The 14,464-nt window shown below is 42.6% G+C and overlaps 1 protein-coding gene and 1 pseudogene across 1 annotated transcript in view; both read right to left on the reverse strand.

The window, feature by feature from the left end:
• LOC126415795 (serine/threonine-protein phosphatase 6 regulatory ankyrin repeat subunit A-like) overlaps window positions 1–14,464 on the reverse strand; it is a 151,153-nt gene that overhangs the window by 58,370 nt on the left and 78,319 nt on the right. The window lies entirely within an intron of this gene.
• Window positions 6,340–6,457, reverse strand: LOC126425123 (5S ribosomal RNA; annotated as a pseudogene).

Below are 14,464 nucleotides of genomic sequence, written 5' to 3' on the forward strand. Positions count from 1 at the left end.
ACTATCAGCTCGGAGACCATGGCTGCGGTTACCCTTGACGCTGCATCACAGACAGGAGCGCCTGCGATGGTGCAATCAACGACGAACCTGGGTGCAAGAGTGGCAAAACGTCATTTATTTAGATGAATGCAGGTTATATTTACAGCATCATGATGGTCGCATCCGTGTTTGGCGACATCGCGGTGAACACACATTGCAAGCGTGTATTCGTCATCACCATACTGGCGTATCACCCAGTGTGATGGTATGGGGTGCCATTGGTTACACGTCACGGTCACCTCTTGTTCGCATTGACTCCACTTTGAACAGTGGACGTTACATTTCAGATGTGTTACGACTCGTGGCTCTACCCTTCATTCGATCCCTGCAAAACCCTACATTTCAGCAGGATAATGCACGACCGCATGTTGCAGGTCCTGTACGAGCCTTTCTGGATACAGAAAATGTTCGACTGCTGCCATGGCCAGCACATTCTCCAGATCTCTCACCAACTGAAAACGTCTGGTCAATGATGGCCGAGCAACTGGCTCGTCACAATACGCCAGTCATTACTCTTGATGAATTGTGGTATCATGTTGAACTGCATGGGCAGCTGTACCTGTACATGCCACCCAAGCTCTGTTTGACTCAATACCCAGGCGTATCAAGACCGTTATTACGGCCATAGGTGGTTGTTCTGGGTACTGATTTCTCAAGAAAATGTAATCATATGTCAGTTCTAATATAATATATTTGTCCAATGAATACCCGTTTATCATCTGCATTTCTTCTCGGTGTAGCAATTTTAAAGGCCAGTAGTGTATCTACAGACAGTAGAGTATAAGACCAATGGTTGGAAATTAATATTTTAATGTTGTATAAAGTCTTGGCATACAGCTACGTGAGTAAATGCCAGGTCCATAGTTTAATTTGCTGTTGATCCTTGGATTTTTTTCTGTCACTTACTCCATTCACCTCTGGTAATCATTTGCGTAGTGGAGCTTGGAGCAGAATGGCATACTTAACGTTCAACAACTTTTATAAAATACAGGAGCAGAAGAAAACACTTATTAAAGGTATAAGAGTATGCTCATCAGTACAAGACGCAGACTGTCCAATATTAAAATAGGACAATCTACATTAGCCAAGTAAGTGCATTTAAATACCTTGGAAGCACAATACCTGAAGACTTGAGATGTCACAAGGAGGTGAAAACTCGAATTGCCATAGTGAAGGAGGCATTCAACAGAAAGAGGCAAATTAGATAAATGTCTAAGGAAAAAGCTTGGCAATTGTTATGTCTGGAGTGTGGCACTCACTACAGGGTGTTACAAAAAGGTACGGCCAAACTTTCAGGAAACATTCCTCACACGCAAATAAAGAAAAGGTGTTATGTGGACATGTGTCTGGAAACGCTTAATTTCCATGTTAGAGCTCATTTTAGTTTCGTCAGTATGTACTGTACTTCCTCGATTCACCGCCAGTTGGCCCAATTGAAGGAAGGTAATGTTGACTTCGGTGATTGTGTTGACATGTGACTCATTGCTCTACAGTACTAGCATCAAGCACATCAGTACGTAGCATCAACAGGTTAGTGTTCATCACGAATGTGGTTTTGCAGTCAGTGCAATGTTTGCAAATGCGGAGTTGGCAGATGCCCATTTGATTTATGGATTAGCACGGGGCAATAGCCATGGCACGGTACGTTTGTATCGAGACAGATTTCCAGAACGAAGGTGTCCCGACAGGAAGACGTTCGAAGCAATTGATCGGCGTCTTAGGCAGCACGGAACATTCCAGCCTATGACTCGCGACTGGGGAAGACCTAGAACGACGAGGACACCTGCAATGGACGAGGCAATTCTTAGTGCAGTTGACGATAACCCTAATGTCAGCGTCAGAGAAGTTGCTGCTGTACAATGTAACGTTGACCACGTCACTGTATGGAGAGTGATACGGGAGAACCAGTTGTTTCCGTACCATGTACAGCGTGTGCAGGCACTATCAGCAGCTGATTGGCCTCCACAGGTACACTTCTGCGAATGGTTCATCCAACAATGTGTCAATCCTCATTTGAGTGCAAATGTTCTCTTTACGGATGAGGCTTCATTCCAACGTGATCAAATTGTAAATTTTCACAATCAACATGTGTGGGCTGACAGGAATCCGCACGCAATTGTGCAATCACGTCATCAACACAGATTTTCTGTGAACGTTTGGGCAGGCATTGTTGGTGATGTCTTGATTGGGCCCCATGTTCTTCCACCTACGCTCAATGGAGCACGTTATCATGATTTCATACAGGATACTCTACCTGTGCTGCTAGAACATTTGCCTTTATAAGTACGACACAACATGTGGTTCATGCACGATGGAGCTCCTGCACATTTCAGTCGAAGTGTTAGTACGCTTCTCAACAACAGATTCGGTGACCGATGGATTGGTAGAGGCGGACCAATTCCATGGCCTCCACGCTCGCCTGATCTCAACCCTCTTGACTTTCATTTATGGGGGCATTTGAAAGCTCTTGTCTACGCAACTCCGGTACCAAATGTAGAGACTCTTCGTGCTCGTATTGTGGACGGCTGTGATACAATACGCCATTCTCCAGGAATGCATCAGCGCATCAGGGATTCCATGCGACGGAGGGTGGATGCATGTATCCTCGCTAACGGAGGACATTTTGAACATTTCCTGAAACAAAGTGTTTGAAGTCACGCTGATACGTTCTGTTGCTGTATGTTTCCATTTCATGATTAATGTGATTTGAAGAGGAGTAATAAAATGAGCTCTAACATGGAAAGTAAGTGTTTCCGGACACATGTCCACATAACATATTTTCTTTCTTTGTGTTTCCTCAAAGTTTGGCCGTACCTTTTTGTAACACCCTGTATATGTGGCAGAAACATGAGCGCTGAGACGAGAGGATGAAAAGAGGTTAGAAGCATTTGAGATGTGGATGAGAATGGAGAGAATAAGCTGGATGGAAAGAGTGAGTAATGAACGAGTATTGGAAAGGGTTGGTGAGAGAAGATGTCTGCTGAAGGTTGCAAGAGAAAGGAAAAAGAACTGGTTGGGACATTCATTGAGAACGGAGTGTTTGCTAGCAGATGCTTTGGAAGGATTGGTTTGTGGGAGAAGACTGAGAGGAAGCAGGAGATACAAGATGATAGATGACATAAAAGCAAGAGGAAATTGTTCAGACCTGAAGAGGATGGCAGAAGACCAGACAGTCTTGAGAACTACCATGTGAAACCTGCCTTTTGGCTGAACATTGATGATAATGAAAGGTATGAAACATTGCCTTGTAGTTTAACCTAAGGTATTGCTCGTGCAGGGTATAGTGGGCTATGCACAGTGACCAGTTTTCGTCCATAGAGCTGGGTGAGTTCATTCGTTTGGTCAGAAGGGGAGGCCCATACATGTTTTCCATCTTTCGACTGGTCAGTGATGACAGAATCGAGGCGCGCACCCTGCCATCTTTCTCAATCTATTTTACAGTAACTATTCGTCTAAAAAATTGTCATTTTTTGTTTAATTATAGGTCAGGTTCATGATGATATGCCCATTATTTCGCTAATGGTCATAGCTGTTGTGATATTAACATGAAAGTAAGACATTGTGTGAAATTCGGAAGCACTACGGTCGAAGGTTCGAATCCTGCCTCGAGCATGGATGTGTGTGATGTCCTTAGGTTAGTTAGGTTTAAGTAGTTCTAAGTTCTAGGGGACTGATGACCGTAGAAGTTAAGTCCCATAGTGCTCAGAGTTATTTTTTTGAAATTCGGAAAAATGTGCAATGAAAAATACAGGTTGCTATTATTTTGCATTTTCTGCATATTACATAATATGTTATTATGCAAGGAATTTGGCTAACATATTGAATTTTTCTTAGACTTGCGTAGAGGTATCTGTGTGTCGAGAAAATTGATCTGATGTAGCACACTCGTTTGCGATCGCACTGTGCCAGTGATGAAGCCAGAATAAAATATCCACAACATTCCTCATATTTCATACACGGTTTCAGGTATCAAAATGATGTAAATGATAGCACGCAAAGAGGAGAGTATTTTACCTTATCGTTATTAAGTAAGACTTCATTATACATCGTATTATTCCAATCAGATTTTTTCGGTGAAAGAATGTAATTTTTAAGGGCTATCGATAGCTGGTGAAAAAGGAAATGCTATGGGTTTTGGAACAACAATGTGAAGACATTAAACTTTTTTTGTACCGAGGATGTGCTTTTTCATAAGCTACTGACTTTACTTTTCCTCAGTTCCTCACTTAATAAACCACATTTCAGAATTCTCTCACAATTGTGTCTGCTGATCATGTTAATGAGGAGTGACAGTGCAAATTTTGGCATGGCAACCAGAGAAATGTGTAGGTTTTTCTTAAAATTCGCAGCTCTTGACGCATTTTTCAAATTTACAAATGGTTAACAAGCTGGGCTGGGCTGTTTTGAGGGAAGAGACCAAACTGCTAGGTCATCGGTCTCATCGGTTTAGGGAAGGACGAGGAAGAAAGTCGGCCGTGCCCTTTCAAAGGAACCATCCCGGCATTTGCCTGGAGCGATTTTAGGGAAATCACGGAAAACCTAAATCAGGATGGCCAGAGGCGGGACTGAACCGTCGTCCTCCCGAATGCGAGTCCAGTGTGCTAACCACTGCGCCACCTCGCTCGGTGGTTAACAAGCCAGGCGAAAATAAATTGCTGCATTTTTGGAAGAAAGCACAGGCACAGTACATCTTTTTGAATGGTCACAATGTGAGTGTGGGCATGGAGGGGCCCTATTTAAAATTTACAAAAAATATGAGCATAGGCTTCAGTTTAGAAGAGTACTTCCCCTCCAGCACTCGGCATTTCCCCTACGGCGCTCTGAGCGATCTCCCCACCACTGCAACTCTCCCCACACTTCTCTTGCCGACTGCGCATCTAGCGGCCATGGCATTTTGTGTGCACTATACCTTACTTGAAAATCACTTAAAACTGCATACCATACTACATATTTTTTACATTTTTTCAAAGAAACGCTTGCATATTTGCGGTTTTGTCGCATCCATGGGGCACAATAGGACAAGGCAATTTTTTGCAAAATCGTTGCATGAACGTCGTAATTATTAGTAATATCATCTTAAAAATAAGACATAAAGTTGTTTAGTGAATGGCTTAGACTAATGAATATGGAATCACCAAAAAAATCCTTGAAATAAGAAAACATTTGAAGTAATTTCGAAAACAAAATTGGTTCAAATGGCTCTAAACACTATGCGACTTAACATCTGAGGTCATCAGTCCCCTACACTTAGAACTACGTAAAACTAACTAACCTAACGCCATCACACACATCCATGCCCGAGGCAGGATTCGAACCTGCGACCGTTGCAGCAGCGTGGTTCCAGACTGAAGCGCCTAGAACCGCTCGGCCACACCGGTCGGCAAAACAAATAGTAATGTCTACCAACATGGTCACTTTCATAGAATACAAATGAGACCCTGAGATCCATAAAGGCCTAAAGCGCACCGCCGTTGATCCCACATGTAAGTGAATATCAGAGAAACCAGTGATACAGCTGTTCGTGAATTTTCAGACGTACAGCACACATAAAACTGACTCACCCTAAGATCAACAGATCTCTGAAACGTGAATAAATGTACAATCTCACAATCGACGGTGATGTGCTGTAGGCCCTTATGATCCTCCCCTCAGATTTAGTGGTAAGAGGGTCCAGTGGACAGCAGGTCAAGAACTAAACATAGATCAAACATGAAAACAGGAAGAAGGTGTACTGAAAGGTGAAAAAAGCGAAATAGAAACAGTGAACGGTCCAAGTGGTAAAGCGGAGACAGTGTTGGACTGCAAAACGGACGACTCTGTGTTCAAAGCTCCATCGTGTCAATTTTCCTTTTTTACACAAAATTATGAACTGTGTGCCCGGTGATTGACGTGTCTGCTCGTTGTATTCAAATTTATGTGTGTGTTGTGATGTATCGTCCGATTGCAACAGTGTTGTGGAAAGAAGAGACCTATCATGAAAGCTGATTCTGTAAAACTACTCTATTAGCAGCCGAAAGGAAGTGGCTTTCGAGTGGGAATCGCAAACGTTTGATGACAAGGCCACAAAGAAAAGAAAAGAAAAAAAAAAAAACCAAACTCCTCCCGAACAGGCCATGAAGGCCCACCGGTAATGACCAGCAGCCGTGTCATCCTCAGCTCACACGCCACTGGATGCGGATATGGAGGGGCATGCGTCAGCCACCGCTCTCCCGGTTGGATGTCAGTTTACGGGACCGGAGCCGCTACTTCTCAATCAGGTAGCTCCTCAGTTTGCCTCACAAGGGTTGAGTGCACCCCGCTTGCCAACAGCGCTCGGCAGACCAGATGGTCACCCATCAAAGTGCTAGCCCAGCCCGACAGCGCTTAACTTCGGTGATCTGACGGCAGCCGGTGTTACCACTGCGGCAGGGCCGTTGGCATGACAGGGCGACAAGTCAACTGAATTCTCCACCATAAAACAGATCTGATGTGTGTCATACACGACATTAGGGACGGTATGTTTGTCATATGATAGGAATGTTTTATCGACGCACCTAACTTGAACGAATGATGAGCGAGTGAGATACGCCTCCCCTCCTGATGTAGGTGTTCGTATGAATGTGAATGTGATCAATCGAACAGAGGTGATGAAAACATGATAGTCTGTCACATAAGCTGCAGCAAATGAACGCAACAATTTCACAATTATACAGTTTTCTCTGTGCTCTGTCAAAACATACGTTTTTAACGTTTTTGAAGTTGCGCTCCGTTTTGGAAGTTTGGACTCTTGAATTCCTTTGTTGTAACATTGTTCAGACCCGTTTATTTGTTGTTTTCATTTCTGTGAAATGTCTACGTAGTATCTCGCCTGCTTTCACTACTCATCACATTTACTTGTGAAGTAATGTATTCTTACCACATAACTCATATTCTATAATCAATGAATAGTATGACAATTGCCAACACTACAGCAAGAGAACAAACATTTCAATGACTGGACGAACAGTTGATAATTTTGTGAAAATAATAAATAAAAACATGGCGCGAGGGAATTTTGAACACCGCTCATGCGCTTTGCGGTACAATATCGTGACCACTGAACCACAACGTCGTGGCTTATTCAATTCCACTTAATGTTATACTTCGTAAGTTTGGACCGTTCACTGTTTCTATTTTGCTTTTCTTTCACAATTCAGTACCCCCTGTTTTCATGCTTGATCTGTGTTCAGTTATTGACGTGTTAACCACTGGACATCTTACCACTAAATTTGAGGGGGGTGCGATGGGGAATTTCCCTTGTCAGCGCCTCAAATGGATTATTGTATAATAAAATTCATAACTTAATAGCCGGCCGGTGTGGCCGAGCGGTTCTAGGCGCTTCAGTCTGGAGCGACCGCTACAATCGACCTGCCTCGGGAATGGATGTGTGTGCTGTACTTAGGTTAGTTAGGTTTAAGTAGTTCTAAGTTCTAGGGGACTGATGACCGCAGGAGTTAAGTCCCATAGTGCTCAGAGCCATTTGAACCATAACTTAATAATACTATAACTCATTCAGAAACCCACAAAATAGGTTTACTGTTAGTACAGCTTTACCATATACTGGTATCTCATCTAATTTTAGTACAGCATATAGTGAGTGAATGAACAAATCTGAGGAGTGTGTTATCATCTAGCAGGATTTATGCCGCGCAAATGGGGTAAAAATCTGCCGCAGTGTGCTGCCACCCGGTGGCACTGACGTAAATTTTTAGTTGAGTAGCAAGAGGCCAGCTGTGCACATAGTGAACCGTGCACATTGTTTATCAAATCCGTATATATTTGGCCCGTAAGACAATTACATCATGCGAGTTGCGCATGCACAAAAGCCCCCTAAAACGTTGCCAACTGAAGGTGTGCTCGCAACCCTGATGCCAAATTTCACGGTGTCATAGAATAGCAGTAGTGCGGTGGGTTGAAGTGCCACATCTTTTCAGATTGCATCATCTATGTTACGTTAACAAAATGTCACTGGCAATCTGTCTATTTTTAATTCTTGTGCATAGTTATCTTTGTCCGTTGCCTTTTGTACTGTCCAGTTTAAAGTTGGCAACAGCGCCACAAATTGCCAGGGATCCTCTTTGTCCTTATGGAGCGAGACGCTAGCACTTAAAGGTAACGACTAATGTGGCCCAGTGTCGCAAATATGTCATTGTTCGAGATATGTGGCATGGCGAGAAAACTGTGAGACACAAGATGGTCAGTGGCAGTGTGAGAGAAAAATGCAATTGGACTGGTGCTGACAAGATTACATCCAACCGTTCACGAATTTTCCTATCTTTCGCACGACTGTAGTTCACATTTAGATATAATAATTGCTGTTCTAGTTGGACGTTCTTCTCAACCGTCTTCGAGAATTGGATGTCAAAAGTTTTACGTGTCTGTTGAATGCCATACCATAGGCAGCTGTGAAGTGGCAGTGTTAGTGCAACCGGAGGCGGCAGACTAGACGTCTGTACATATTACTTTCGATAGATATTAATTTCTTTTTTCTAAATTCCCACCAAACACTTGCATAGCTACAAGAAATCATGTTCCTTCAGAAAAGAACAATAATAATAATAATAAAGGTAATCATTGTGGTACATACGTGAACACGTGTAAACGAGGTTTCAAAAGGGGTCGTGATGAAATATCGACTCAGGCGCGTATTACAAATAGAGACTATGTCATTCAAAACAGTTACAGACCATAAGTAAATGACGACTTCATCACGATTCTTTATTACACTTGCCTGATTAAAAAATGTCCAGTGTCCAGATACCAATATGTAATGCGGAATTTACCACCAGATGTCACGAGTAGCGGATCCGCAAGTACAAAACGTGGTGGTCATGGTGGTGGTGGTGGGGAAGTATTGTGTTGCCAGTAGACAAGCAGTAACAGCTGTATGGGTCGGTCAGGAGGACTCTGTAACTTCGAACGTTAGCTAGTAATCATTGGAAGTCGCTTGAGTAACAAATACATCAGCGCCTTTTCAGTCTTTCGAAAGCTTCCCAAGTCGACCGTTGATGGTTTGATTGTGAAGTGGGAACGCGAATGAACAATCACAGCAAAACGAAATGAGCATTCGGAGAGTTGTTGCAAAAAATCGCGTAAAAGCAGCGGAAGAAACAACCCGCGAGTTCCCAAGTGCTGCAGGGAGTCCAGCTAGCAAAATGTGCGTAGAATGTTAAAAAGAATCGAGAACACTGGTCAAGCTGCTCCTCATAAACCACACACTCCTGTAGTCAGTACCAAGAGACGCTTTAGGTAGTGCAAAGAGCAGCGTTACTGGACAGTGGGTGGCTTGAAACGATTGATGTGGAGTGATGAATCACTCTATACCCTGTGACTGTTTGCTGGAAGGGTTTGGGTTTAGCGAATGCATTGAGAATGCTACCTGCCATCATGCGTGGTGCCAAGAGTGGTGTATAGAGGATGTGGTATTACATGGCATAGTGGTGCTTTTTTCGTCATTAGTGTGTGCTCTGGTTATATCCCTTAAGGAAGCGCTACGTGTGGAAGCATATGAATACATATGACACTGTTGAGTGCTTCGTACAGTGGACGAACGGTTCGGAGATAATGATTATTTATATCAGCATGACAATGCGCCCTGTCATAAAGCAGCATATCTGAGGCAATTGTTTATTCACAATAACTTTCCTGAAATGGAGTGGCCTCCCCAGAATCACGACCAGAAGCCAATGGAACACGTTTGGGATGAGTTGAACGTCGACATCGCCCCAGACCTGTGTGCCCAAAATCCCTACCTTCCTTGTTTCGGCTCTTGAGAAAGAATGAGCTGCCAATCTCCACAGACATTCCGACATTTCATTGTAAACATCTCCAGCAGAGTTGAAGCCATCATACAGGCTAAGAGTGGACTCATTCCATATTAATGTATACCAATAGGTGTCTGGAAACTTTTGGTTCAGATAGTGTGTATCTTGGTTATATCTCGCTACGAATGTATCACACTGACTGTCATTGTTATTGTTGTTCCTTTCCGAAGAAACATGATACTTCGTAGCGGCGCTAGTATTTCAAAGAATGTTAGCTAAAAATGGAAAAAAAGTAAACGTGACTGAAACGTAGTACGGCCTGACTTCTTATCTGCCGCCGGAGCCGGTTGCATTGATGTCACTGCTCGATATCGGGCGCTTTCCTGTAATATTCAACGGGCTGGTAAAACTTTGAACTTTGATTTCTCGGAAGCTCATCGTGTTAGAGCAGCATTTATTACATGTAAGTAAGTAAGTACTGCAATTGTGCGAAAGATGAGCAAAATTTGGGACCTCAGGTGTGTGCTTTCATTGCGACTATGGCTGCGCATTTCAACAACGGAAGACCAAAAAGATTAGGCCACGATCGTCAATGAGAAATTACATTACAGACAACGATAACTGTTTACTCTCGTATGCAGCCGATTACAAGTGATGGAAAAAGGCAACTCAAGGACAGTGTGTTTTCTGAGACGAGCAACAGAAATACACAGCAGGACACATTACCTGCAGTCCCAATTTAGTGGCGAGCCTGACTTTCGGTAGCACAAGGTGCTGCGGTTTAAAAGCTTGATTCCTCGCATTTAATGTAGTTGTGACCAAGTGCGTGTGTGAAAGCCGATCTTTACTAAACAGCAAGAACAAGTTACAGAAGCCGCTCCTTGTCTTCTTACGTACCAGTCTCTTCAGGCCACATCGCTCTTATACGTTCGGCAATAGTGAACCCACTCCATTTCTGCCACGAGTAAAAGTCACGCTCTGGCTACTTACAGTCAATATGGAGATTACACACTATCTGATCAAAAGCATTTGGTAACCTGTTACTAGACATTAATATGGGTTGTATCCAGCCTTCTCCTTTATGATGGCTTGAACTCTGCTGGGAAAACTTTCAGTGAGGTGTCTCAATATATGTGGCGGACTAGCAGACCATTCTTCCTCAAGAGCCAAAACCGGACGCTAAGGTCTGGAGCGAAATCGGAGTTTTATCTCATTCCATAGGTGTTTCACTGGGTTCAGGATGGGTTCTGGGAAGGCCAGTCAATTTCAGGATTGTTATTGTCTATAAATCATTGCCCCACAGGTGCTACGCTGTTACAAAATGGTTCAAATGGCTCTGAGCACTATGGGACTCAACTGCTGAGGTTATTAGTCCCCTAGAACTTGTTGTTGTTGTGGTCTTCGGTCCTGAGACTGGTTTGATGCAGCTCTCCATGCTACTCTATCCTGTGCAAGCTTCTTCATCTCCCAGTACCTACTGCAACCTACATCCTTCTGAATCTGCTTAGTGTATTCATCTCTTGGTCTCCCTCTACGATTTTTACCCTCCATGCTGCCCTCCAATGCTAAATTTGTGATCCCTTGATGCCTCAAAACATGTCCTACCTACCGATCCCTTCTTCTAGTCAAGTTGTGCCACAAACTTCTCTTCTCCCCAATCCTATTCAATACCTCCTCATTAGTTATGTGATCTACCCACCTTATCTTCAGCATTCTTCTGTAGCACCACATTTCGAAAGCTTCTATCCTCTTCTTCTCCAAACTAGTTATCGTCCATGTTTCACTTCCATACATGGCTACACTCCATATAAATACTTTCAGAAACGACTTCCTGATACTTAAATCTATACTCGATGTTAACAAATTTCTCTTCTTCAGAAACGATTTCCTTGCCATTGCCAGTCTACATTTTATATCCTCTCTACTTCGACCATCATCAGTTATTTTACTGCCTAAATAGCAAAACTCCTTTACTACTTTAAGTGTCTCATTTCCTAATCTAATTCCCTCAGCATCACCCGATTTAATTTGACTACATTCCATTATCCTCGTTTTGCTTTTGTTGATGTTCATCTTATATCCTCCTTTCAAGACACTGTCCATTCCGTTCAACTGCTCTTCCAAGTCCTTTGCTGTCTCTGACAGAATTACAATGTCATCGGCGAACCTCAAAGTTTTTACTTCTTCTCCATGAATTTTAATACCTACTCCGAATTTTTCTTTTGTTTCCTTTACTGCTTGCTCAATATACAGATTGAATAACATCGGGGAGAGGCTACAACCCTGTCTCACTCCTTTCCCAACCACTGCTTCCCTTTCATGCCCCTCGACTCTTATAACTGCCATCTGATTTCTGTACAAATTGTAAATAGCCTTTCGCTCCCTGTATTTTATACCTGCCACCTTCAGAATTTGAAAGAGTATTCCAGTTAACATTGTCAAAAGCTTTCTCTAAGTCTACAAATGCTAGAAACGTAGGTTTGCCTTTTCTTAATCTTTCTTCTAATATAAGTCGTAAGGTTAGTATTGCCTCACGTGTTCCAACATTTCTGCGGAATCCAAACTGATCTTCCCCGAGGTCCGCTTCTACCAGTTTTTCCATTCGTCTGTAAAGAATTCGCGTTAGTATTTTGCAGCTGTGACTTATTAAACTGATAGTTCGGTAATTTTCACATCTGTCAACACCTGATTTCTTTGGGATTGGAATTATTATATTCTTCTTGAAGTCTGAGGGTATTTCGCCTGTCTCATACATCTTGCTCACCAGATGGTAGAGTTTTGTCATGACTGGCTCTCCCAAGGCCATCAGTAGTTCTAATGGAATGTTGTCTACTCCCGGGGCCTTGTTTCGACTCAGGTCTTTCAGTGCTCTGTCAAACTCTTCACGCAGTATCTTATCTCCCATTTCGTCTTCATCTACATCCTCTTCCATTTCCATAATATTGTCCTCAAGTACATCGCCCTTGTATAAACCCTCTATATACTCCTTCCACCTTTGTGCCTTCCCTTCTTTGCTTAGAACTGGGTTGCCATCTGAGCTCTTGATATTCATACAAGTGGTTCTCTTCTCTCCAAAGGTCTCTTTAATTTTCCTGTAGGCAGTATCTATCTTACCCCTAGTGAGACAAGCCTCTACATCCTTACATTTGTCCTCTAGCCATCCCTGCTTAGCCATTTTGCACTTCCAGTCGATCTCATTTTTGAGACGTTTGTATTCCTTTTTGCCTGCTTCATTTACTGCATTTTTATATTTTCTCCTTTCATCAATTAAATTCAATATTTCTTCTATTACCCAAGGATTTCTATTAGCCCTCGCCTTTTTACCTACTTGATCGTCTGCTGCCTTCACTACTTCATATCTCAGAGCTACCCATTCTTCTTCTACTGTATTTCTTTCCCCCATTCCTGTCAATTGTTCCCTTATGCTGTCCCTAAAACTCTCTACAACCTCTGGTTCTTTCAGTTTATCCAGGTCCCATCTCCTTAGATTCCCACTTTTTTGCAGTTTCTTCAGTTTCAATCTGCAGTTCATAACCAATAGATTGTGGTCAGAATCCACATCTGCCCCTGGAAATGTCTTATAATTTAAAACCTGGTTCCTAAATCTCTATCTTACCATTATATAATCTATCTGATACCTTTTAGTATCTCCAGGATTCTTCCAGGTATACAACCTTCTTTTATGATTCTTGAACCAAGTGTTAGCTATGATTAAGTTATGCTGTGTGCAAAATTCTACAAGGCGGCTTCCTCTTTCATTTCTTCCCCCCTCGAGCCAAAAGTGCAAACTTAACACCATTTGCAATTGTAACAGCCCCAATACTCAGATATAGTCTTGTAATTTTATTAATTTTTTAATTATACCCATATTTGTACCTTCAACTAATTGTTTTTGTAACTATTAACTTTTCACTATTTTTCTGTGTCTGTAGCTCTAACCATTACTTAATTTTAGTTACTGCTAATTCTTTTTTCATTTTCTCAGTTTATTTCTTCCGTTCTGAAATAGTTCTATTGCAGTTATTAGTCTCTCCTTTAGTTCATTAATCACCCATCTCTTCAGTTTAAATTGTTCATAACAAAAATCACTATCAGTATCACTTTAGCAAATTTCAATCTAATTCTAGCTTCCTACGATAATCTATTAATTACTAAGCTTACTTCTCTCTGCTGGCAGCATCGGCCTCTTAAATCACTCCCTTCTCCCTTATTTCCACCCTAAGCTGTTTCAAATACGCTAATTACATTTCTCCTCGTACGACAGAGGATACACAGTGACACACAGCCGTCACTATTTTGGTCATATTCTCCTTGCACAGAATACCACTAATCCATTTTCTATACTCCCGCAACCTCAGGAAATCTTTAGCAGGCGCCTTTCCTTCGGCACTCGTGGTGTCACAAACAGGGCGTGCAAAATCTCGGACACCCCTGTGTTATGTCACTTGGCGGAAGCAGCGGCCAGTGCCCCTCGCGGCAGGTAGTGCCTAACAAAGGGACAAACCAGTCTGCCACCCTACTCCAGGCTGCTCGGCGGAACGCGTCAGAGCTTTTAGCAGCTCACTGCAACATCCAGTCTTTACCTGCGCATTACGAAGAACTTAGCCTCCTCTTCAACCAACTAAACTACCACGTAATCCTCT

Source organism: Schistocerca serialis, chromosome 1 (genome assembly GCF_023864345.2).
Source record: "Schistocerca serialis cubense isolate TAMUIC-IGC-003099 chromosome 1, iqSchSeri2.2, whole genome shotgun sequence".
Taxonomy (NCBI): Eukaryota; Metazoa; Arthropoda; class Insecta; order Orthoptera; family Acrididae; genus Schistocerca; species Schistocerca serialis.